Source organism: Pelobates fuscus, chromosome 3 (genome assembly GCF_036172605.1).
Source record: "Pelobates fuscus isolate aPelFus1 chromosome 3, aPelFus1.pri, whole genome shotgun sequence".
NCBI lineage: Eukaryota > Metazoa > Chordata > Amphibia > Anura > Pelobatidae > Pelobates > Pelobates fuscus.
In genome coordinates, this window is record NC_086319.1 from 307,333,431 (window position 1) to 307,361,177 (window position 27,747).

Here is a 27,747-nt window from a genome sequence, read left to right on the forward strand (position 1 = left end):
GGCGCCTGCAAGGACCGTTGGGGCAGCAGACATGCGCAGGGCTCAGCGCTTCCCTCTGGGGCTCCCCCTTCAGGTAAAAGTGAGGTGAGTACTTCAGGGGGAACTGTCTGTGACATTGCACCCCTGGGGTTACATGTGTCTTTAGAGGTGAGAGAAAAGATACTTAAGGGTGTGTATGTGGACATACTATCCTTGGTACCATTTGACAAGGAGTAGGCAGATAGACTGCGTTGGTGTGACGCAGCAGAGGGCGAAAAGGTAAGCAGATCCCCCATACCTCAGGGAATTGGTTGCATCCTATCAGCTAGGTTTCCGGAAAAGGCCCCGTCACGTTTTTTTGCATCTGGACTTGATTTGGGGGGCTTATAAGGGGTACAGGAGGCAATGCTGGTTTAAATACGACCAGCAGTTAAAATAAATAAATTTAAAAAAACAAAAAAAGCAACAACAAAAATACAGCGGTTAGGCCAAACTTGGATTTCGGTGTGAAACACAGAAACCTATGGTTGCTTCTCATTAATCCCTGTCGTCCGTCGGGTTCTTACTTTCCGTCGGCTGCTGGCACTTCCGGAGGAGCATCGGCGGGTCACAAGAAGGGCATCTGTTGGCTCTTTAACATTTAAGCATGAGTACTCCCACTGTGGTGGGGCTCACCCAGCCGTCCGTTGTTTTCAAAGGTGAAAACCCCACCCGATGTCGGAGTCCAAGGATTACGTTCCTTGGGGAGCGGACGCCATTGAGGGCAGAAAGACAGGTGCCGTGGCTCTCACTCTGTCTCAGGCGTTCCCATTTACTCCATCGGGGGAGGCGTCGTTGCGCCTAGCCTGTCCTCGGTTCGGGGTAAGGAGGGGGTCCTGGCAGCCGAGCTAGGGGAGGAGGTGGAGCTGTAGGAAATCTGTCTTATCCGTCGGGGTCCTCGGTTCATGATGGGATTTCAAAGGAGGACTGACGGGTGCGATATGCTTCTTTTGATCAGGCTTTGGATTTGGTTTCTGGAGTAGTACCCGGGGGCCCTGTTGGCGACGTCTGATTTCCAGTCGGCTTTTTGGGTGCTGCCAGGTCACCCAGATTGTTTTCATCTGTTGGGGTGTCAGTTCAGGGTGATTTTTCTTCGACATGTGCCTTCTCATGGGTTGTTCGATTTCTTGTTTTTAGATTTTAAGTTTTTCAGTTCCTTGTTGGAATGGATCGTGGTGTGGGTGTCGGGGTGTTCTTCCCTCCTTCACTATCTCAACGACTTCTTGGTTGTCGGTTTTCTAATTAATCACAGTGTAGTGGTTTGTCCATCTCTTTCTGCACTAGTCGGGTTCGCAGGTTTGTACGGACTTGTTGTTTCACTTTCAAAGAGTTGTGGCAGATTTTGGGGTTCCAACTAGTACGATTTTTCTTCCTGGGTATTTAGATACAGACTAAGCTTCAGATTGTCATATCTCGTGTCAAATCTAGGGGGCTACCTATTGGGCTATTTGAATTCTGCAATCCCAACAGGTCCATTTGATTTTTGGCTGTAAGTCATGCCCATGGGGCGTGCTTTCAGTCACTTACTTTCCTTAACTGTGGTTGGTATTCATCTACCTTTTAACTTTACTTGCCTTTTGGGAGTTTGGAGTTTTGTTCCTCGTGGGTTACAATGGTCAGACATTTTGGCGCAGTAAAACAGTGTCTAACTTGGCCTCTGAGCTGTTTACGGAGGCTGCAACTCAGTTGGTTTTGGTGCTTTTTTCTGAGGGCTATGATGTTGGCGTGGTCAGAATCCTTTTTGGTGCTATTGTAGTGTCAGCCAAGCTCTGGGTCTCAGCTTTGGCAAAGAAGCAGGTTCTTTTCCATGCCAAAAAAACCTTAGTGTGGTTCATATCGTTAACCAGTTATCTTTGGGTTCTCTTCTGGGATGGGCTTTATTGCGACGGTTGGTTCTGCATTGCTTGGAATTTAATATTTGTTTGGGTGCAGGTGCCAGGTGTGTCTAATGTATTGCCAACTCTCTTTCTCGCTTCCAGGAGGATGAATTTCAGGAGGTGACTCCAGAGGCAGAAGCTTGTGTAGGGCCCTGAATTCTTCTGGAACCTCAGTTTTGGAACTTGACTGACTTGATTGAGAGATCCCTGTCTCCTAAGTCTTGGGCAGCATACTTGGCGGTGTGGGATCAATTTGGCTGGTCTTCTTCAGAAAGTAGGTTGTTATCCACTTAGCCTTTCTTTCTGACTTGCGGCATCGAAGGACATCTGTGTCAGAGAAACAGGGTATGTCAGCTCTTTCAATCTTAATGCACTTCATGTGAGGGGAAGATGTGACTAAAGCATTTGTGGTTCAGCGGGTATTTCACTGTTGGAGACGTAAACTGGTGGCGGTCGTTAGGCATCCTGTATTTGTGCACTTTCTGGTAGACATAGGTGGGATCCTGCCTGCTATTTATGTTTTCCCATTAGAGGCAATTCTTTTTCAGGTAGCCTTTTCTGTGTGTTTTTATGCAACTCTATGCGTCGGCAGATTGGTGGAGTTCTAGAGCTCAGTCACCCTTTTTTAGGAAGGAGGTTCTTTAGTTTAAAAAATAAGTGAAATTTCTAATTTGGCGATCTGAAACTGATCAAGCGGGTAGTGGTAGAGTGATTAGGATTGGAGCGTCCATAATTGGAGATACGTTCCAGTGCATGTATATGGGTTATTATCCATTCACTAGAATGTTTATGTTGGTGTTGCGCTCGTTAGGAGTGGATTATACTGTATTGCGCTTGTTAGGAGTGGACTCCCAAACAAAAATAAAAAATGATAGTGGTTATTCAACTCATTCATTCCGCATCGGTCTGACTCTGCAGGCAAGCAGGTTAGGTCTGTCAGACTCTTCAATTTGGCTGCTGGGTCGGTGGGAATGAGCAGGTTTTCGATTGTATGTTCGGCCTTTAATAGGTGCCTGGGTATGGTTAATGTTCGTTGATTTCTTTATTGCTAGATATTCTCTATATGTTTGGATACTTGGGCATTCTTTTATTCATTGGGCAGCTTGTCAGGTAGACCAGAGGTCTTGGGATCTTGGGATTACTCATCACCAGGTCAATGTTAGGTGGTGTGGGTTCAGGGGGTTGCGCTGGCAGCAATTTTATCTGGAGAGATCGCTTCAGCGATATGTGACGGAACCAGTTATACTGCTGATTCTGCTGATCCACGCTGGTGGTTATTACCTGGGTCAAGAGCGCGCAACGCAAAAAGGGATATAATGAGGTGGATGCCGCTTCAACATGACAATATCATGATTCGTACAATGCTTGGGTGGATTGGTTCCTCATGTTGAACTAGAAGGAGATAACCATAATGCTATGTATAATGATTTGGTACATCTTACTCATGTTGGTTTGGATACATTTAAAATGTGGTTACAAGCAATAATGACACAAGTGCTGGCTTTGGGGGACGCATCCCCCTCCCTCTAGTAGGGGTGGGGTCTGCGGTGGCGGGTTTCCTGCGCCAGCAAGTTTGGTAAATGAATAATGCCCGGACGGGCTTGGGGAGTCGCAGCCTGAATTTGGTTGATGACGAAGGACAGGCTGAAGAGGCTCTGGAAGAAGTTTTAAGAGTACCTGTCTGCTGGGTAAAACCAGCAGCTGACAGTATTTAGTTATGCTGGTTTAAATAAAGCTGTAGCCGTTGCCCTTACCCACTTAACATGGTGTTGCGTTACTTATTGGGAATGGAAGGGTAACGGGATTTGGTGATCGAAGGAGTCAGCAGTCAAGGCCAACCCCCGGAGCGAATAGGGAGGGGGGAGCATGACTGCTGCCCTGAGGAGTTGGCATAGCAACCAAAAGGATACAGTTGGTTTTACAGTTGAAAGCATGGAATTCTGGGAAAAATTACCAGACTACTGGTGAACAATGCTGAGGGAGCCTGGCAGTGTCTTTCCCCACCCACCCTCCCCAACTTGTCTGTTCTGGAATTGTTGTTTTGTGTTGTGTTTTCTTTGTTCTCATTTTGTCACAGCTGCGGGTTTCCTGCACCAGCAAGTTTGGTAAATGAATAATGCCCAGACGGGCTTGGGGAGTTGCATCTGACAGTATTTGGTTATGCTGGTTTAAATAAAGCTGTGGCCGTTGCCCTTACCCACTTAACATGGTGTTGCGTTACTTATTGGGAATGGAAGGGTAACGGGATTTGGTGATCGAAGGAGTCAGCAGTCATGCCTTCTTAAGCATGTTCCTAGTAAAGGTACATTTAAGGCTAGAGAAGACACAGACACCCGCCCAATTTGTAAAAGCATTATGTCAATTATTTTCTTTTAAAATTTCAAAAAAAGATATTGCTTCTAGTACTGCAAGGGTTAAGGGATGAAGTGCACATTAGACACTGGATGTTTTGTCTGCCAATCACTTGTTGTTAAACATCTGTACAATTTTTAGGCAGGAAGTGACTCTCCCATTATGCAGTACCTGCATTATGTTAAGGATGCTTTACAAATAAACAAAAAATCTTGAGATGGAAAGTTAAAATAATAAATAAAAAAATATTCACGTACATGTTTCCTAAAATTGCAACCCTTATGTAGACACTCTTCAAGAACCTCTCTTTCTGGTTTAGCTTTTTTTCTCACACTATGATGTTAGTATTATTTACTAAAGTGGGAATTTCAAGTGAATTTCAAGCTTAAAGAGAAACTATAGTGCCAGGAAAATTAATTTGTTTCACTGGCACTATAGCTTCCCCCTCTGCAAAGCCTCTTCCCCCATCCCCTTGATGCAGAAGGTGTTATTAACCCCTTCTGTCACTTACCTGGGTCCACGGCCGATGTCCCTTGGCACTGGCTCAGCTCCTCCCATGCTACAAATTTTCTAAGCATAAAAGTGAAAAATATGTTTGTTTCCATCTAAATTATGATGAAACACATAGCAAAAAAATCTAGGTTTTGTTTTTGTTCAGAACTTGGACAATTGCTTCAATCTTTAAAGGGGTAACTGGTTAAAGTGGACAGTATGTAAATATTCTACTGTTTTAACTTTGTAATACATGGCCAATAAATGACGTGGCTTGATATCCCACACATTCAAGCATACTAATCGATGTATATTTAGTTTTACATCATTGGGATCAACAGGACTCATTTGTGTTCCAGGTTCACATACATATCTATTTGAATCTAAAATTCTTTTAATGTTCTCTTGTGGATCTTTCAGGTTTCTGTCTGTTGTGCCTGCTTTGAATTCATTGTTCATTTATTAGAACTATCATTTATTTATAAACAGTTTATGTATTTTGCAGCTCACAGCAGAAAAACAATGAACAGAACAACTGTTGACAAATTATAAAAAAAAAAAAAAACACTGAAAAAAAGGGGAGATTGATCTGATCCCTTGAGGTTACTGCCTGTATGGCATTAACTATACAGCTTATACATGTACTTTATCATGCATCTGCAGGTTTCCTCCTTTTAGGTACACTAGCCTCTTACCTTATCTATATGGCCCTCTTTCCTTCGATCTTTGGGTCTTGTGTAGCTGTGGCTGCGATGAGTTCAGGAAGATAAAGTGACACAATTTTCCTGAAATAAAGAGCCATGACAGTTCATGTCCCTTCCACCTTTTTCTGTAACATCTAAAGTTAATCAGTCTAATGGACAATAAATAGGCCAACTAACTGCTTTTTAAAAATAAAATAAAAGTATAACAAAAAAATACTTTTTTTTTATTTGGGCTACATTGGACTCAAGGGCTATTTTGAATTCCTACAAAGTGCATGAGAATTGAACAGCTGCCCATTTTGCGTCGCATTAAAGACAACATTGCCCCTATCAAGTTACTCTAAACCCTTGAGTTTGAGTAAAATATATACATCCATACAGACAAACACATACTTACAAGCACACACACACTTACAAACACACAAACATAAATACATAAATACATGCAGACACATACATACACACACAGGCACACATATACAGACAAACACACATACATACAAACACACACATATACAGACTCAAAGACATACATACACACACACACATACATGCAGACACACACGCACAGACACACACAGACATACACACACACAGACATACAGACACACATGCACAGACACACACAGACATACACACACACATACATACACAAAGACAGACACACACACATACATACACACACAGACAGACACACACACATACATACATACATACATACATACAGACAGACATACACACACATACAGACAGATAGACAAACAGACACACACATATACAAAATGTTCTAGTCACCCTTCTGTTTCCTACCTTTTAGTTGCAGGAGGGTGACTTTCCCTGGGGTCCAGTGGTGGCTAAGCCTGATGGCAGTCAGAGTTCCCACTCTGACTCCCTCCTCTTCGTCCTGTGTGGCTCCCGGTGTAAGCTGGGAGGAGTGACCGGGGCCAGCTGTGATGTAATCTTAGGGTCAGCGCTGTGGCGCTTTAACAGTGCGATAGGGCCCCCTGGAAATTAATTTCCATCTGGTGGCAAATGCGCTTAATGTGGGGCATTGGCCACCCGATGGGGTCTGCAGGGTGGCTGGGCCCCCTGGAGTGGCGGTCCTGGTTGCAGCTGCAACCCCTGCGACCGCGGTAGTTCTGCCACTGCTGGGTGCTTAAGCTGGTAGTTTAGGTCTGTTACAGTTGGATTTGTTTCAACATTCTCACTTAAAAATCATTCAAAACTGCTGTATTAATCACCTAAATTTATAGATATCCACTAACATCAACATCACTGATGTTGAACTTCTTAAAAAAATAATGTAAACAGTTACATCGATCATACAAGTTGCCATTTCTCACCACAGCTCAAAAATGTTCCTAAAGGTCAATTTCTAAGAATAAAAAGGAACTGCTCCAGCCAATCATCTTTAAAAGAGCAAGCAGATAAAATAGAAACTCAATTGCTAGAAAAAGGTTACAGCAGACACAACCTAGATAAGACATTAAATGAGATCCAAAGGAAAGATGGGACAGAACTTATCAAATGTAAACCTAAAAAGAATACTCCAGGTTATATAAAAAAAAAAAAAAAAACATGAACAAATATAGCAGCAACAAGGCAGTCAGAAAGGTCATCTATAGTCACTGGTACACTCACAAATAAAAAACCCTAACGGAAAAAAATCCTATCACTTAAGAGTTTATTCACTAAATATTAAACTATTTGAGTTGAAAACAAGAAGCAGAAATATAATCTCTCAGAACTGTTTCATGTGAAGTGGCAACAAGTTTGCTGTAACACAATTTCATAAAAATGTACTAAACTGAGCTCGTCAGGAAGCCACTGAATCTGGGGATGTCATTTGCTTTCTACTTTTTAAAAAGTGTTGCAGTTTCACAGGTTAAAATAATCTATTTTACTGATGCCCAATCCTTTATAACCCCATAGATCACCCTGATTTGCTAGTTGTGCATTGCCAGGGATGTTAACCACCCCAAAAAAGAGATGAATTACTTAATATATGTTTGGAGTCAGGGAACACCCAATTCATTGGCCATGAAGATAATAATAATCCCTCAAATGCCCTTAAGTATGGAGCTCAAATTCCCATACTCCCCTCTTCAAAATACCACTCTTACTTATTTTCATTTAGTTGAGTTACGATATAAAAATTAAATAAAAATGTCTCACTCCTCCTGGGTGGTATATTTATTCCTCATTATTGGATCCTCTACCAGATGCATGTGAGTCTGAGAGTTCTGTGCAGTATCTTAGCTGTTCATAGAACTGAATTATTCTGGGCAGTGATCTCAGATGCCCGACCTGGAATATATTAAAGCCACTCCCAAAACTTGGTGGTCACAGCCCAGAGTGTTCCTATCACAACTGGGATTACTACTGTCTTCACTTTCTCCATCCTTTTTCGCTTCCAGTTCTTGGTATTTGTTCATCTTCTCATGTTCCTTCTACCTGATGTTATAGTCACTAGGTATTGCCACATCCACCACTGCAGTTTTCTGTTTCTTGTATACCACCACAATGTCAGGTTGGTTGGTCAATACTTGCTTGTCTATCTGGAAGTCCCACAGAATCTTAACTTTGTCATTCTCAACTACCCTTTGTGGTATCACCCATTTCACTTGGGCAGGTCAAACCTATATTCTGTACAGGTGTTTTGGCACACAATCCCAGCAACTTGGTTGTGCCTCTCAGTGTAACATCTTACTTATTCACACTCACTATCTTTAGAAATCAGACCTAAAATACAGCTTAACTCATCACTATATATATCTCCTCCTTGACAAATGTCCTTTCATTTCCCATGTATCCCTTATATCTGCCTCTCATTTAATGTGTACCCTGAATCATGCCTTTTTATTTACTTAATACTATTATATCAATATCAACTATTTATATAAAGCCTCATTAGCTTTTGAAATTAAACTATTAATGCAATACCTCCCAGTTTTATCTGAAATGCCACTTGGGGTTCCAAAAGCTCTTAAAAGCATTTTAAACATGACAAAAATGACAAAGTGATACTTTAAAAAGAATATAATACTATGTAGACTCTCCATTGTTATTCATATTGTTATCAAATGCATAGCTTTCATTCAATTCACATATGTATTAGTTTATAAAAGCCAAATTGGAAATATTCTTCAAGTCAGCTATATATCCAACTCTTGATGATCTAAAATGTATAATTTACTGATTAGTACCCATCAATTCTTACAACTAATAAGCTTTCAAAATGATTAAATACTGTTAGAAAAGTTTCCAAGAGTTTTATCTACAGATATCAAAATTAAAGTCTTCATTAAAGTCTATGGGGAACTTTGTAAATAAATAATTTGTAAAATTTTCTAACAGTATTTCATCATTTTGAAAGTTTATTAAATTAGGGCCTTATATTAACCCTGTCATATATAGGAAAATTATGTAATGTTACAAATGGCAACTGCTTAAAACTGGCATGGCCCATATAACAGTGCATTCAGAAAGATTTTAGACTAGTACAATTTTCTATTTTTTGTATGCATAATTCATTTTTGCACTATGGAATACTGTCATTTATTGTAATTTGTGCAGTGCATAGATGAACTGGCTGCTTGGTAGAGGTGGTATTGTCAGTTCCAAAATGGGTTAATTTGATTCCTCTTTGAAGCTGGGACCCTTACAGAGCTACTCTGTATCATATCTAAAAGAAACATTAATACTTACCCACTTAATAATTAAGCCTCATTTTTATTATACTTAGAATGGGACAAGCACAGTCTTCTAATCAAGCCTAAACATGAGTTGTGTAACTTATGCCCTTCGGCAGGATGGTGATGTCCGCTATATTGGGTCACAAGTAAGAAGTGTGACAATCATGATTAAATACAAATTCAGACCCTTAACTTACTTAGTTTCAGTACCCTTGGCAGCAATTACAGCCTCGAGTCTTTTTGGGTACAATGCACCCAGATTTGCACACCAGGATTTTGCGTAGTTTCTGCCATTTATCTATACATATCTTCTCAAGCTCTGTCAGGTTCCATAGAAACCATCAGTGGACAACTATGTCCAGGTCTCTCCAGAAATATTCAATTTGCTTCAAGTCTGAGATCTGGCTGGGTCACTCAAGGACATAACAGTGTTGTTCCTAAGCCACTCGTGTGATGTTTTGCTGTGTGCTTAAGGTCATTGTTCTATTGGAAGGTGAACCTTCAGCCCAGTCTAAGGTTCTGAGCACTGTGGACTAGGTTTGCATTAAGGATATCTCTGCATGTTTCAGCATTAAGCATTTCTTCAACCCTGACCATTCTCCTACTCCCTGCTGCTGAAAAACAACCCCAAAGCCCAATGCTTATACCACCATACTGTTGTGGTGGTATTGAGCAGGTGATGAGCAGTGCCTGGTTTCCTGCAAAAGAATACGCTTTGAATTGAGTCCAAACAGTTCAAACTTAATTTTATCAGACCAGAGAATCTTGTTTATCATAGTGTGGGTGCTTTTTTGCACATTCCTATTCGTTTTTTATGTGTCTTGCAGTGAGGAGAGGCTACTGTCTGGCCAGTCTGCCATAAAGGCATCGGTAGAGTGTTTCAGTCAAGTTTGTCTTTCCACAGGTTTCTCCTATCTCCACACATGATCTCTGAAGCTCACCTGATAGTGACCATAGGGTTCTTAGTCACCTGTCTTACCAAGTCCTTTCTCCCCCAATTATTCTCAGCCAGCTCTGAGTCTTGGTTTTTCCAAACGTCTTCCAGTTCTGAATTATGGAGACTATTTTGCTCTTGGGAATGTTCATGCAGCCAAAGGTTTGTGTAGCCTTCCCCAAATTCGTCCTTCAACACATTCCTTTCTCAGAGCTTTACCTGCATCTGCTTTGACCTCATGGCCTGGTTTTTGTTTTGATGTGAATTTACAGCTGTGAGACCTTATATAGACAGGTGTATGCCTTCCCAAATCACATCCAATCAATTGGATTTGCCACAGGTGAACTCCAACCAATGTGTAGAAACATCTTAAAGATGATTCAGGGAAATGGGGGGTGCATCTTAGCTATACGCTAAAGTTCAAGTTTCATAGCAAATAGTCTGAATACATATGTGAATGTGACAATTCATTTTTTGCTATTCAATATATTTTGTAAGTGGTATAAAAAATCTGCTTTGTCATTAGAAGGTTGCAATGCAAAAAATGTAAAAGTTGATGGGTCTGAATCCTTTCTGAATGCACTGTATGTACAAAATGCACAATTGCCCAGGCATTCAGAAATTTTATTTTTAAAGTTTACATTAGATTGATCAACTTTAAACTAATCATTGTCATTCAAGAGTGTATGTTGTTTGGAAAGATTACAGTGCCGAATGCTTTCTATATGCCATAGCTATCTGTGCTTCTAATTACTATTCGTGATTTACATTACTTTCCTAACACATATTATGACCAATACAATGCTTAAAGCAAATATGTAAAATGTCTACCATAACAGCGCCATAATTTATGACACACTACTTTTTTATATTGTTAAGATTAAATTATCCATATGAACAATCACATATTTTCTAACAGGGTTATATGCTAAACCATATATTGTCAGGAATTCACCATGGAATTGCACATATTTGTACAAAATAGCCAAATTTAAAAAATTCAACATGTCAGCTAAATTTCCATTTTTAACTTTTTTTTTACATTAGCTATGCAATTCGCTAGTAATTTGCATATAATCCAGTTTGTGTAATTTGTCACAGTCATAGAGGAATATTGCCACATATAAGTCAGTTTTGCTTTCGTCAAACAACCGAAGTTCTATTCCGTTTTGCTTATAATCAATAATATTTTTAATCCTTTCTTAAAAAGTCACCAACTTGTTTTTACTACAGAACGTGGACAGCAATGCATTGGAGGTGACCACCTATTTTCATTGTCCTTCTATATTGAAGAATAGTGCCTAAATTAAATGTCAACCTTAGAAGGTTATGTGCTTTATTAAAAATAGCATGTTTTAGGATACCCCATTGTGAAAGTGCTGTTTTTCTGGTCATTGCTAAAAAAGAACACTTTTAGGTGCCATCTTCCATCAATTTCTTCTAAAAGATCTCCCCATAAAGTTAGGACCCTTATGGTTTTTTTTTTTTCAATATGATATTTTTCATGGATCTGAAAACCCAGCATGCTTGTTACTTTTAATCTTGACTGCACCTGGTGAGCTTGGCTGACTGATGGAGCTCTCAGAACGTTAGAAAGTTAAGTGCTGGAAGAGGTCAGCACCGCGGTAGCCAAACTCAATAATGCTCCATAAAGTTTGATCTGTTATAAGCAACTGACAAAGCATTGCATAGTGATATAAAATGTAGAGGTCATGAGAAGGTTATGAACAAATAAAAAAAGACACCTCAATACACCTGCGAAAGTTTATTTAACCTTGTTCTGCTGGTAGAGGTTTTTTTTTTCTTTAATGGTATCACAGCTTTAATGACTGTACAACGTGCAAATAGTATGGGGGAATTCATTTCACCTATATTTGTAGGAAAAACGGCAACACTGAAAAAACAAACTTTATTGAACCATCTTGAACAAGGTCAAGCAACCTTTGCTCACTCTACTACTGCTATCTACTGTTATATTTCAACTCCCACAATGCTCGGTAAGCAATTGCTTGAGTAAATCCTGCCTAATTTCTTATTTTAGAGAATTGGAACATAAAACAAGAAGCACATTATAGCCCACAACCTTTTTTTTTTGACTTGTTAATGCTCTGTTAATGCCGGCAGTAATTTCTGGTGCATTAACCATAACCTTGTTAACACGTGCAATATTATTTCTATGCATTTACTGCTGGGAGTAAAGGGTTAAACATTTTCCCGTAAACTGTGTTTTAAACATTTCTTTGTTAAATGACCTAATGCATGAATAAGCAGGGATGAATAGCGGCACCACATAACAATAACCAGAGGGATAAAATCTGAATATCCTTGTGTTGTTAAATTAATGGACGAGGGGCAGATAGATAGACAGACCCTTTACAGCCCATTGATTACCATAAGAACCTCAATTGTAATAATAATGCATTACACAATGGAATCTAAGCTAATAATATTCAATGTATTATGATATGTAGTTCCATTAGGATTACATTACTGGAACATGCTGCTGCTGAGTTGGAACATTATAACTCATATATATTATTTAAATTAATACTTCACAAAAGAGTTTATAGAAGGAAGTGCCAGTTTGTTTGGATGAATATAAATAATGGGGCATGGTTCAAAATGAAAGCAGTGACATGACATTATTTTTATTATATTTGACTGTTTAGAATATATATATGCGGTGCATTGACATAAAGAGAAATAAATCCAGAAGCTCCTAGTAATAGGTACATGAGCTATAGAGATAAAGTATAAAAGTTGCTCACTGGTAATGGGTTTTATTCTACAATGCCATTGCAGAAGAAATCTACACCACAAGTATATTAGACTGCTCCCTGACCAGAAAGTTTTGTCTTTGTCTTACTTTGTATTCTGATGTTCTGCCTAAGACTAAAGAGTAATCTAGATTTGGACCCTGCGTCCCCTCTGTCTACTAGGCAATTAGTTTAAAGAACTGTAAGAAATCAAAATAGTAAACTGGATTTTTGGTTTCATGAAGAAAAGACTTGTCTGGTATATTGCTTTTAGGACTGCTTTCATTGGCTGGAAGAGTAGAATACATTTTATGTGAAAAGACCATTCAGGGCTCATTATTAAACCTTTTTCAAGGGTAATTTTCAGCCTATACCTCTTGCTATAGTTCTCAATCGTCTAGCTAAGAACTTACCTAGAAGAGGGTGGTTTTATTATGGAAAACTCAGTTAAATGTGAAGTATGGGTTATATCTTAACTGATATTAGTAGACAAGCATTGTAGGTGGAAGGTGAATTTATCTGGCAAGGGTAGTCCAGTATGCCCAGCACTGGAGATAGTGATATCAAAATAATATTTGTGTGATATTTATTTAGGCTCTGGGTATAACTTTCCAGCATTTGGAAGAAGATTGCAGTGAGGGGATTGATGTTAGGCTTCGTGCAGAGTGATTGTTTCACACACACACACACACACACACACACACACATGCACACACACACACACACACACATTTACATTTTTTTGTTAGTTTATTTTCTAGATACAGAAGTCATGGCTCTGTTAATACAGACATCATGGCAAAACAGTGTACACAGAAAAAAGTGTAATTTGGGGCACACCAGTTGTGGAATCCAGACCAGATTCCTATTGGACTGAACACCCCACCCATCCACTATAGGTGCCCCTTGGAACGTGACCATGGGAATGTATAAAATGCAGAGAGTCTCTGGAAGCAGTTTAAGTAGTAAGTATTGCAGTTAGTATTTTTATCTCCCATGTTAAAATTAGTTTAGGACCCACCAATATTGGGATGCTGTGACGTTGTGGTGGGCTTAACACAATATGGCCATATAGTGCAACTGAATACACATATTTGCTTGCTGAGATAGGTGATTTTAAATAGTGTTGTTAAATTTAAATAGCTATGTATGTGTGTGTGTGTGTGTGTGTGTGTGCGCGCGCTGTTCCCTAATCTGTGTCTAGCGTGGCAGTATATGCAAAAAGAGAAAAAACGAACTGCACTCCAAACACGTGAAAATCCGTGTGCTAAACTGGACCAAGGGCCAGCACCAGCCCCAGGGAGTAGATATCAGTAGTAGAAAGGAGATCCAGGCACTCCAAGTATCTTCAAATGTGTTTATAGGGATAATTTCTCAGGTAAATGGATTGAATTATTGTCAGGTATGTAGTTTAGTTGTCTGCATTTATCTCCCATGACTACTTAATGACTACTACTTTATAACTACTCCCATGACTACTAACTACTAGACTGTATTTCTCTGCTGTACTTATCACCAGATCTTAATTTTATGTCTTCAGTAATACTCCACATATCATTACTTTCTCTCTATTATTTTATCACATCTGCATACTTCTGCATACTTCACGTTTCCCATAAACCATTAAGATTTATTTACCTTAAAACTCACACTTGTCTAATTAATTATAAGTATACATGTTTGTCTTTTTATTAGAACCCCTATTAAGAGCTCACTGTAGTGGTTATAATACCAGGAGTACCAAGGCACCATTCTAAGGTAACTAATTGATCCATTTTTTTCATTATTTGAGACTTATATGGGTCCCTTGGGCACCTCCTGTCTAGTCTTTTTAAGATCCATCTAATGTGGAGATTAACCTTCCGCAATAAATATTTAAATTTCTTCTCTATTTGGGTCAAAAATTATTTGACAACAGCCTCAGCTGTCACTATTAGCCAAAAAATTATATTCAAACGTGCGTAAGTGAAGTCACTAAATCAGAACCGGGAACTTGGGGAACTCACAAACTCAAGAAATGGTTTGACTCTTTTTTTGGGATATGGTGCCAAAGGAGATGTAGTGGTTATGGTGTCAATACTACCTCTGTAAGAGAAACTAATGCCACTTGTTGCTTCACACTTTAGACTCTGACTATTGGCTATACATCTCGGAAAAATACATTTGTAATTTAAAATGTAAAATACTGCTTACCATACTTTTTTTTTAGTTGTTTTAACTAATTTCTATCAACAGAAGGAACAAGGTATACTGTACAACAGCAACAACTAATGTCTTTGTTAACAGCTTTTCATATTGCCGGTTATTAGTTCTGCAGATAGCAGGTGTATACATACACAAATACATTTACGTTTAACCCTTATTTTCTCTTCTTGACATGGCAACAAGCAACCATCTGTTGTAGCAGCACCACTTGGCTGCCCCTTAGCCGATTAGTATAAGACATTCACCAAAAACATTCTCTGATTAAATAAATTACAATATTAATAGATAACAGTATTCCACTGTGCTGGAAGAGAGGTGTATCGTTCCACGTTGGTTCTGGATTTCCTCCAATAATGCCACTCACAATTTTTGTATCAGATGGGCTACTGATTCTCTAGGGCTCTTGAGGAAGACCTCTGTTTCTTCAATGTTTGAGAGCTGCTCTCACATCCATATGAATCAATTAACATCATCAGTTTATGTAAATTGGATATTTTAAAAGGGTATAGAGAAGTCTCTGGGAGAACTCAATGTGCAAGGCATTAAAATATTAGAAATAAATAAACAAATGAATAAATAAAAGTAAGAAAAAAAACTTTATACTTAAACCTAATGTGAGGATTTCATGTTTTTGGAAACAGTTAAAATAAAATAAGCACAAATAACAAAATATTCTGTCCTTGGGGTGCAATAACAAGAATTGTTTTTGTATATCTGTATTTTCTGTATATATAACACATTACGAATCATACAACCTCCGCCTTAATTTCCTTTCTTAAGTACATAAAGAGCCTCAGCAAAATTGGATACAAAAGCGTAATTTCCAATTCACTAGAAAATATAAGGAGAACTTCACAATGCATAGTAAGATTACAAAAGGTTATACAACACGTATCGATGGAAAGGATGTTTCAATGACCCGTTGGTCAGGTCACGGCTCACTAACTATTGCTAAACAATTCTTAGAAAACATAATGGTGAAATTGAAATGGCGCAACGATTTATTAAAATCTGGAAACTCAAACGTTCATTGTTTGCATAGCGAACAAATAGAGAAGGTCACGAAAACCTTACTGTTTTCAAGATTTTCTATCAACACTGCACATCTATTGTTTGAGCAAGTTTCAAGACATATTTATGGTTGAACACAAGTTTATTATCGTGAGTAATGTTTATATAACTACATAAAAATCATATGTTCAAAAAAAATAAAATTTTTATTGCAACAACTCGGAATTATTTTAATGAATGGAAACTGCCATGAAATAAAACCCAATACTTAAAACTATAAAGACTACCAAGATGCTTGTGATAAGATTATCAACTTGTACACTTGTATGAGCTACTGTGTCTAGTATATATAGTATTAGACTTGTGCATAGACAAAAAAATTTGTTTAACCGAACCTTTTTTCCTGAAAATAGTACATTTTCTAACTACCTGAATTTCAGCCATATGTCAGTTCGGCTTGGCAGAATTTCAGTACTGAAAAGCTGATTCCAGAAATTGAATCACATGAAACAAAAAAGACACGATAATGGGCCAATCAGCATACTGCTTAATATTTACATAATATAATATTATCAATATATTTTGCAGTACAATGATGGGATTATTTTCCCACCATTTGTTTCAAAGATCAAGTGAGAAAAATTAACCAAAACAAAACAAAACAGGAAGAGCATTAAAAATCAATTTTATGTCTTTATATGTTATATATAGTATTGTGAAGTGTTATATAAATGTCAATAATAATAAAAAATAAAATATTAATAATGCATTTATTAAATATCTAATATGTAAATATTTTTTCCTCTTTACTGCACAGTTTTCACTTGAACTGTGAATAAATTTAACATTTAGTGACTGTTCCATAGTCATTTATCATCTTTTTTCCCAACAATCATTGCTTTTTTTTGGTGCCATGGGCGGAATTCAGAATTACCAATCATTGTGTATGGCTCATTTGCTTCACAACCCAGGCACAGTTTACTTGGAGTTCTGGAATTTGACTGATTACCTGATCTGCCCAAATTTGAATGAATTGCAGTTCAGTTCAGACCAACAAGGATCTCCAAGTCTTTTCCAATTATATATATTTGCCAACTTGTATTCAAACACTGACTAGGTAATGCAGAGAGATGCTCATTTTTAGTGTCATAGAAGCTTCCTGTCTTAGCATTGGGTCCATGCAAGCATATTTGATGCAAGAAGTAAATAGAATGGGCCACACTGGAATGTTGCAAATTGTGAGTTGCATTTATTAAGGGGAAGACAACCCCAAAATGACTAAAAGTAAGCACTTAATAAATGCAAAATGTGCTTTGCACCGGTCCCGTGTGGCCTGTTTTATTTACTTCTTGCATTGGATTGTGGAATTTGGGATCCCATTAGAAACAATGGTAAGTGAGCGACAATATAGAGGGGGAACCTGTCTCCAATATATTCTTTTGCATTTGGTAAATTTAATTTTGGCTTTCTCCAATACCACAGAATATTCTATATGGTGTTGTCAAAGAAGGAAAACACCTACAATTAAGATAGCTTGGTACTGGCCATTCCAATTAACATGTATGTGGTGGATAGGTTTGTTTGTAATGATGTGTTTTTTGTTGTATATTCTTCTCTCTCTCTATCTCTCTTTCTATCTCTCTCTTTATATCTCTCTCTATATATATTATATGTATCAGGTTTTTACTACTTTATTCCACTGAATTCCATTTGAATGTATCAACAAAATCCTTGTTGTTACTTATCAAAGTGATAACACTGAAAGTTCATTATAAAGAGACCTTCTCCTGAGATTTTCCTTTATGAAACAGAAAAGGCTGAGGTCAGTGCAGCCCACAATTCCTCCCAGACATTCTGTTCCAATAACTGAAAACCGAGAAGTAGTTTCACTGATACAGTAAGAATAAATGTCCATCACTGACATCAAGAGGATCTATTGGTGGACTTTGTGGGGTTAATAATAATACAAGTGGAAAGAGAAATATCTAGACAGAAAGGTGGCTTGCGAGTCACGGCAGCTGATGAACAAAGGAGCAGCATGAGCTGTAACCTCTTGGAGCTGAAGTCTGAAACATGACACATGTCAGCCTATGATAAATGGTGCGGAGTGTGTGCAATTTCAAGCGCAATGCCCCAGAGATGTGCGGGACCCCTCGTCACAAATGTTATTGTTAAATTAAACCTTAAAGGAAGGATTGCAGATAGGGCCCCTGTGTTGAGTTTTATTTTTATAAACAATGCTTAGATCGAGGTTGCATGAGGCTTGCTTTTCTGTAGCCTCGCTGCCCCCACTCGATCGAGATATATGCTCTCCTATTATTTTTTGCTTTTTTCATATGGTATCTAGAGATTGTATTGTAAATTGGACATTCAGGGTAATGCATCAGAGATTCCAAAGTAACAAAAGAACCAAGGGTTTAGTCTAACTTGTCAATATAAACACCAAAGTCTACAGTGAGGTAAAAGCACTCAGCCATGTTACAATGCTGCTTTTAAGACACAATTCTCTGGCTTTACTAACAATCAACTCACAGCAACTCAATAAAGCAATTAGTACTCAGTGCAGAGTCCAAACAAATGTTGTAAAAGCTAATAAAAGACATTATACTAACTACCTGAATTCCAGATTTATTTCTAGACCCAAAGCTCTTCGGGAACATCGACTTTTTACACTGTCGGGAATACTGTCCCTCCACAAAGCAACTACTCATTGAAGGTCTATTACTATATTTAAATACTTCTAAGCATTGATATATTACGTCATTTTTATTACCTAAGCCAGTTTAAGCAAGTCATTATTGAAAAGGACTAGAAAACCTTTTGTTTGATGAACAGAGGCGGTTTTGTTTTGGCATTTTATTTCTGTGCTGTATATATTATGACTGTTTCTTTATAACAATGAAACTGTTTCTTCTCTATATAGCTAAAAGGAATATTTCAAGGACAGTCAGTTGTCCAGGTTTTAAACATATCTCTGCTTGAGCCCATCTGTGTCATTCAGGCTTAGTTTATTCACATTTGTGGCAAAGAAGTATTATTAAACACTGCCCTGTAGATTGTTGATAACGTGCTATGTGTTTGTGGTCTGCAGTAAATTGTTAGTTTCTGAGAATTATTGTATTTTAACTTGACATGAAACGTTTCGCAGAAGATTACGTTCTCATCATTGATATTATACATTTAAAACCATTTTCATATAGTTCTCCATGCCATTGTTGTGTTAGCTTGCTTAATACAATTTCCATAGTTGCACAAAAAACACACCTCAAACCTTACCTGGGACACAGCTAGCATTCTAGTGTGATATTACTATTAGTACACGGCTTTAATGAAGCACGATTGTGGGTATATTCAGTTTTTAAAACATAGTTAACAAACATATGTATTGTATATGTTTTATTCATTACCACATGATGGTGTTGTCATACCTATTAAAGACATTTAACCACTTCAATTATCATTCTAGACAGTGGTGTATTTTTGATTTGTGCTGCCTTAGGCAAGACTAAATTTGGGTATTCCCCTAATCTAAATGTTCCCCACCCCTTCCTGTCAAGGCCGCACCTCTTCGTGTTTAAGACCAACATGCACTTTGACTGAGAGACACACCCTCACTGATACATACACTGACATACACTCACTGACAGATATACATTCACTGACAGACACACACATTCACTGATAGAAACACACAACCACACTGACAGACACACACACACACATACTAACATACACACTCACCCACAGACATACACTGAAAGACACACACACTTATTCACTCACAGACCCACACACATTTATTGACAATACACACATTTAATGACAGGCCCACAATGGGTCATGCATCACCCCAACAATCATCGTTGGCAAAACTGCGACCAAAATGGAAGCTGGTGGGATCCCAGTTTGGTACGGTACAAGCACTGCTGACTAAAGGGCCACAAACCTCACACCTAGTCTATGCCAGGCACTTGAGTAGCACAATGCCCCTTTAAACTTTTGAAGTGGTCGAAGTGGAACTTCGAACTACTGAACAGCCGGACCACACACAAGTGTAGTGTGCAGCCAATTTACCTCCCTAGCTGGGAGCTAAACAGCAGCATAATTGACAAACGACAGGGTGGTCGCTGTTCGTATAGTTGAACACGTGGCGGCGGCCATCTTGTTTAGTCAAACGTGTTCAGCGGTGTGTTGTCGTCGAGTTCACGGAACTCAAATCGGACACGCAATGGCACGAACACCACTGAACTTTACCTTCTCCGAAATGTCTACGCTTCGACGCGAGTCGAACAGCATTCGACAATTTGAACGCCACTTTAACAGTGGCTATTTGCATGAACTGAACTTAGTATTGGAAATAGACCGGCCACACAGTCTAATCTTATAATAATCAAGCCTAAACATGATTTGTGAACAAGAGGACCGCACAAAGTTGGTTCGGTAAACAAACAAGGGGGGTACGGACAGCCTGGTTTAGAAGAGGCTCACTGGAGACTGTAACAGTGCTCACAACAATTAATGAACAGGAAGCAGCTCCATTTTTGGGGACCCTTATACATCTCAAGGTCTGGGCCCCCAGTGCCTGACCGTGAGTATGCCTACAAGGCTCACCCATAAATCCACCTACATGGCCCACCCATGAGTTCTCTCACAGGGAGTGGAGTGTATGTGTGTAGGGGATGTGTTATGTGTTATTGTAGAGGATTTAAAGTAGTGTATAGGGATACCAGTTTGTGTACGGGATGTAGTGTGTGTATAGGGGATGCAGTGTGTGTTTGTGTGTGTAAGGAAAGCATTGTATGTTTCTGTGTGTGTGTGTGTGTGTGTGTAAGGGATGCAAGGTGTGTTATGTGTATATGTGTATGTAATTTAATGCCATGTGTGTCTATAAGGGGTACATTGAGTGTGTATAAGAGATGCATTTTGTTTCTGTGTGTGTGCGCGTAAGGAATGCATTGTGTGTTTCGGTGTGTCTGTGTAAAAGAGAGGGTTTGTAGGGTCGGATAGGGGCTGAGAGGGGAGCAGCTCTTTATTTTTTTAATTTTTTTTTTTTTTGTATATTTTTTATTTTTTGCCTTTATCATTTTCCAGTAAAATGCATAGACATTGCATATTATAGTATAACATTATACAAGATCTCGTAGTCCACATATTCACTTAGTATAACATTTTTTTGTTTTTAACATACTGGAACAAGAAACAAGAAAAGAAGAGAAAAAAAAAAAAAAAAAGGATTCAATCTTAAATTGTCAGTAAATAATAAACTTAATAACTTTGTGTTCCCCCACGTGTTACATCCTTGATAAGGTCTCATATATGAAGTACATACAATAGGATATACAGTGAAATTTAGGTTGAGCTCTAATGTTTCCCACAAAGATCAATTGAGCCTTTCAGAAATTGTTTCCAAGGGTGCCAAATTTCTTGGTATTTGTAGTATTTATTCAATGCCCCCCACCTTAGTTCCTCCATCGCGTGAAAATGTTCAATTTTACAGTACCAATCTTTCTTTGAGGGGGTCTTGGTTGTTCTCCAGTTAGTCACTATAGCATATTTAGCTGCAGTCAGCATGAAATAAGTAAGGGAGTATCTAAATTTGCCATGAGGTGTGTCTATATGGAGCAGGAGAAGCGCCTCTATGTCAAGGGATATGTTGTGATCAGTTACTAGGTGTACTGTGGTCCAAACCTCTCTCCAAAATCCTGTGATTAAAGAGCATGACCACCATAAATGGTGAAATGAGCCTCTTTCGAGTTTACATCTCCAGCATTCTGCGGACTTAGTTGGATCGTACCTATTTATGTCTACCGGAGTAGTGTACCACTTTGTAATAAATTTGTAGTTAATCTCCTGTAGTGGGACACTAGAATGTGCATGGAAAATAGTTTTAAAGATGGCGTTCCACTCCCCTTCCCCAAGCTCATGTTGTAAATGGTCGTTCCAAGTTTTGGTGAAATAAGGTAGCCTAGTGTGTACTTGGTCTTGTAGCAATTTGTAACATGTGGAAGTTGGTTTAGGTGGAATTTTGTCTTGGCAGCACAATTGTTCAAATTTTGTCCTACCCCTAGGGGTCCAATTTAGTAGGGTCTGAGATTTTAAGAAGTGTCTTAGTTGTTCGTATTGGAAATTGTGCATGAGAGTCGGGAACTTTCCCATCGTCATATCCGACAGAGGGACCAGTCCTCCATCTGTTATAACCTCCTCTAGTGTGACATGACCTGCCAGGTCCACGCTATTGCGGGGTTTCAGTATGAAACCACTGTACCCAGCTGTGAAATTCGGATTATATGTTATTGGGTAGTGTGGTGAGGGTGTTGGCGCTATATCTGTGCCTAGGAGAAGTTTCTCCCATATTTTGATGGTGGGAGATATTGTCGGATGGTGCGGAATCTTCCAGTTATTGGGGGCAGTCAGAAGCCATGGTATCTGCTTGAGCGATTCTCCTATCTGTGCCTGTTCTAAGGGAATCCATAGTTTGGATGGGGATTGGTGTGACCAATCAAGTACTCGTCCCATATGTATGGCTTGGTAATAAAGCCAGATATCTGGAAGACCTACTCCTCCTTTGTCTTTAGGCCTGGTGAGAATATTATATCGTAATCTAGGTCGCCTCCCTGCCCAAATGAATTGCGTGAATAGAGCCTGGATTTTCTTGAAGAACTGACGTGGGATGAAGATAGGGAGTGTGTTCAGAAGATAGAGTAGTCTCGGGAGTGTGTTCATTTTTAATATGTTTACCCTGCCGAACCACCTAAAGTGTGGTTTATTCCAGCTGTCTAGGTCAGATTTAATGGCGTCTAAGAGGTGTGGAAAGTTGGCCCCGTATAGCAATTTAGAGTGTGGAGTTATGTTGATACCCAGATATTTAATGGATTTTTTCGCCCATTGAAAGGGGTATTTCGCCTTCAGGAGTGTTTCTTCCCTCTCGGACACTGTAATGTTTAAAATTTCACATTTGTCTGCATTGATTTTGAAATTCGAGAAAGCGCTATAGTCAGACATTACTTCCATTAGGGCCGGAAGAGAAGTTTTAGGTTTGGCCAGGGTGAAAAGTAAGTCATCAGCAAAAGCTGAGACTTTATATTGTGATTTGCCTACCCGTATCCCTTCAATTTGTGTTTGGGCTCTGGTCGCCTGCAGGAGAGGTTCTAATCCTATGATAAAAAGGAGTGGCGATAAGGGGCATCCCTGCCTCGTCCCATTCGTTATTTGGAATGGTTCAGATAAAGTTCCGTTAATTTTAAGTCTAGCTGATGGGATCGAATAGATCGCCTGTATCCACTGCATCCATCGATTGCCAAATCCCAATGTTTCTAGCGTCGACAGGAGGAAGGACCAATCCACCCTGTCGAACGCCTTTTCGGCATCAATAGCTAACATTATCGTAGGGTGGGCCAGCCCGTGTGCGCTGTGGACTAGATTTATTATTTTAGTGGTATTGTCCTTCGCTTCTCGTGAGGGCACAAATCCCGCCTGGTCTGGATGGATTAAGGAGGGGAGGAGAGGTTTTAATCGTAGCGCCAGCATTTTAGTGAAGATTTTGATATCCACATTTATTAACGATATCGGCCTATAACTACCACATAAATCTGGGTTTTTCCCTGGTTTATGGAGCAGGGTAATGTTAGCTGCTAGGCTCGATTTCGGGATCGGGTTTGCATTGTTAAGGGAGTTGATGGCTTTTAGCAAGTGATGGCCCAATTCTTTCTGATATACTTTGTAATAGGATGCCGAGTATCCATCTGGGCCTGGACTTTTGCCCGATGGTGTGGATTTTATGGCGTTCGTGAGTTCCATGAACGAGAAGGGTTCGTCCAAAGATTTTGATACTGCCTGAGGGAGTATTTTATCAAACTTGTCTGCTAGGTATGCCATGATCTTTTCCTTCTCAATAGAGTTTTTAGTGATATTATAAAGAGAATCGTAAAATTCTGTAAAGGTTTTCGCTATTCCTTCATTAGTTTGTTCTATTTTATTGACATTATTTTTAATTTGTGGGATGTATGTTTTTTCTCTTTTTTGCTTAATTGCATTAGCTAAAAGTTTTCCGCATCTATTCCCCTGGGCAAAGAAAATTTGTTTGTTCCATTGCAACGCCTTTTTAGCCTTGTGTTGTAACAATATTGTTAGTTCTGACCGTAGGGACATTAGTGTGCGGTGTATTGTCTCCGTCATGTTAGTTTTATGTGTTTCTTCTAGTTTCGCTATGTCCCTTAATAGTTCTGATTGTTTCTTGATGCGTTCTTTTTTAAGGAAGGAACCCCATTTGATTAAGTCCCCTCTAACTACACATTTATGAGCCTCCCATTGAAGGAAGGGTGTAGTATCTGGGGTATTGTTGTCTCGAAAGTACTGCGATATAGAGTCAGCTATTGCCTGTTTTGCCCTATCGTTGTGTAGTATAGACGTGTTCAGTGTCCATTGTCCTCTCCCTTGTGCCATGGTGGGGATCCTAACTGTTATCCGTATTGGGGCATGGTCTGACCAAGTGATGTTGTCAATAGATGCTGAGGTTATCAGAGAGAGGTCCTTCTGAGGGGTTAAAAACATGTCAATTCGTGTATATGTGTTTGCTGGTCTAGAGTAGAAGGAATAGTCCTTTGTGGTAGGATTCAGCGCTCTCCAACAGTCCACTAATTGGTGACTATGCATGAGGCTCCTCATCTGTGATCGGGTTGATTTTAAATGGTCTGAATGAGGGGCCGTGCTGTCTTTTTGCCCATCTATGGATATGTTGAAGTCGCCCCCTATGATTGTTATCCCTGTCACGAGTTGTTGGACTTTGGCTAGAATTCTGCGTAAGGTATGGCATTGTTTAGTGTTCGGCAGGTAGATGTTTACTAGGGTGATAGGTTGATTGTATATAGTGCCCAGAAGGATGACATAGCGACCCGATCTATCAGTATGATGTGAAGTATACATAAATGGGATTTGGGCTCCAATCAAGATTGCTACTCCCCGCGTTTTACTATTGGTGAAGTTATTATAATAAGCTATGGGGAAATGTCTATTATGTAATGTCGGAGCTCTGGGATCCCTAAAGTGTGTCTCCTGTACAAATACCACATCCGCTTGAAGTCTATGAAAGTCCCTGAGTGCCATATTTCTTTTGATAGGTGAATTAAGACCTTTGACATTGTAAGAGAGTATATTTAGTGTGTCTGTTACCTTTGGGGGTTTTTTAAGTGGCTCCTCCATTTCACACTTAGTTTTACCAAAGTGGTGTAACTTGTGGGTAAGTGGGCTACCAAGTCTATTTAGTGCACAGACGCTCCTCTATCGTGATGTCTTGATCAAGTGTGAGGGGGGAAATAAAAGGGGACAAAACAAGACAAATATGAAAGTAAAAACAATTCAACAAGTTAATAACCAAAACTTATTTACACTCTGCTGTAGATCCTAGGCCTAGGATCTACTAGCCTTAGCTGGTTCTTGTACCAGCGTACAAGGAGTCAGTGCTCTATGACCCACACCGTCAGCTTCACTTGCTGAAACGGGATTACTTGCAAATGGTGAATGAGATGTAGTTAGTGCACCGCTCGTAACCGCAGTGGGTTACGTCTGGGGTATTTGAGATAATATTATGCAACTGATTTCGAAATTGTAGTTCTTTATATTAGATTATTAGTGGTGTTAATGGGTTGTCGGAGCTCCCTCCAACCTTACTAAATTGATCTATAACAATTGTTGCGCCGCCAAGCGCTAGTAAACTTATCAATGAAGTTCGTACACTATCGGGCTAAAAATAACGGGTAGACCCAAACCTTGTCCAGCCCCAGACTCCTGAGTCGACCTCCCTGTCACACAATTAAAAGGATTTATGCATGCACAGTATGTATCCAGTCCTTAATAAATCGTTAAACAATGCTAGGAGTCACAGACCTACAATGGGTAGACATTAATGCAGTTCATATCCATGAATTCTATTTACTAGAAATATCCCCTGATATCTCTCTAACCTCTTCTTCTACTGATACATTTCTATAGATATACCTAAATAAATGTTGTTTTTTTTTTTGTTTTTTTTTTTTTTCTTTTTTTTTTTTTTTTGTAATACAGGTTTTGACGGTCATATAAAGTTGTGTAGGCTATCCACCTAGTGGTGAGATATGTATGTTAGCATGTTAGCGCCCACATCTATTAGACAAATTATATACATTACATGCATCTTCCACGTCTACAGGTCATTGATGAGCCATTCAGTCTACTTCCCTGGGTTATAGTGTCCATAGTTCGAAGGAAAGGACTGGCAAATAATGTATTGTATCCCCCTGAAGGATTTAAATGGTGACCAAGTGGCTGCTAGTTCGTGGTGAATGTTCAGGTGTACTGAGAAGTAAATCGGGGTCTCGTGGTCGGTGTAAATGGGAGCCGTTTTCCTGGTGTTCCCCTCTTCTCGGCTTGTCCCCTCCATCTGGACCTTTGCGCTTGGGTTTGTGTGGTTCCCTGGTGCCATGTATTGTACCAGTCTGCTATTTCCATCTGAGGGAGGTCAAACATCTTGAGGAATTCAGGTACATCATGAATGGTAGAGATGGTACCCTGCCGCCCCTGATATGTTGCCATTAGGGAAAAGGGGTATCCCCACCGATACCTAATCTCCTTCGCCTGCAGGGCCTGGGTAATCGGGCGGAGCGCCCTCCTACCCTGTAGCGTTTGCCAAGCCAGATCTGGCAGAATTTGAATGTGGGGTGAGGCAGCCGCCAATGTTGGGGAGTTGCGGGCTAGGCGCAGTATATCTTCTTTTAGTGCATAATAATGTACCCTGCAGATGATGTCTCGTGGCATGTCTTGCGGCAGTCCCCTAGGTCTCACTGCCCTGTGTGCCCTGTCCAGTTCAATATGAGTGTCAGTGGGGCGGTTCAGGATATCATTAAATAGCTTTTGCAGTATAACTTGAATATTTTCCGTGTCCCCTTGGGGCTCAGGAATGCCCCTGATTCTTAAATTATTACGCCTGCCTCGATTGTCGAGGTCCTCATTCTGGCGCAGAATTTGTGTTATTTTGAGTTCCTGAGCATTTTGTCTCTGCTCAATATTGTGCAGTTGTAACTGTATATTGTCTCTATCCCCCTCCAAGTCTCCCACTCTGAGGCCTATTTGACGTACCTCTGTGGTGATGGCAGAGAGTTTGTCCTGCATAGATGCCTCCAATTTCGCCAGCATAGATGCCATTTCGTCTTTGGAGGGGAATTTCTGTATCATCTCTTGCAGCAACGAGTAGCCGATTGCGGGCGGAATGTCCGTGCTCGCTGGGCTGTGTGGTATAGAGCCACGTGGGGAAGATGGCGTCTCCTCCATTTCTTCCTCCGATAGAGCCCTCACTTTTTCTTTAAAATAGCGGTCCAAATCTCCGGATTTCTTGCTGGAGGGCGGACCCGGAGTCTCTTGGTTCGGAGCCTGCTTTTTTTTGTTACCCATATTATTTTTCGGGTTGTTTGGCGGCGTAATTAGATAAGGTCGGTCGGGAGCTGAAGCAACAAGCGTCCGCTCACACCATCAGTCAGGCCACGCCCCCCATTTTTTTAATTTTTTTATATTGCTCTCCCCTCCTGTCAATTAGTGATCTCCCCTTCTGTCCCTTAGTGCTCTCCCTTGGCCCCCTGTCCCTCTGCAGTCCCCCCTTGGTGGTCTTCTCACTCCCACCCACTTAGTGGTCATCCTCTCCCCCTCCCTCTCCCAAATCCCTTAGTGGTCCTTCCC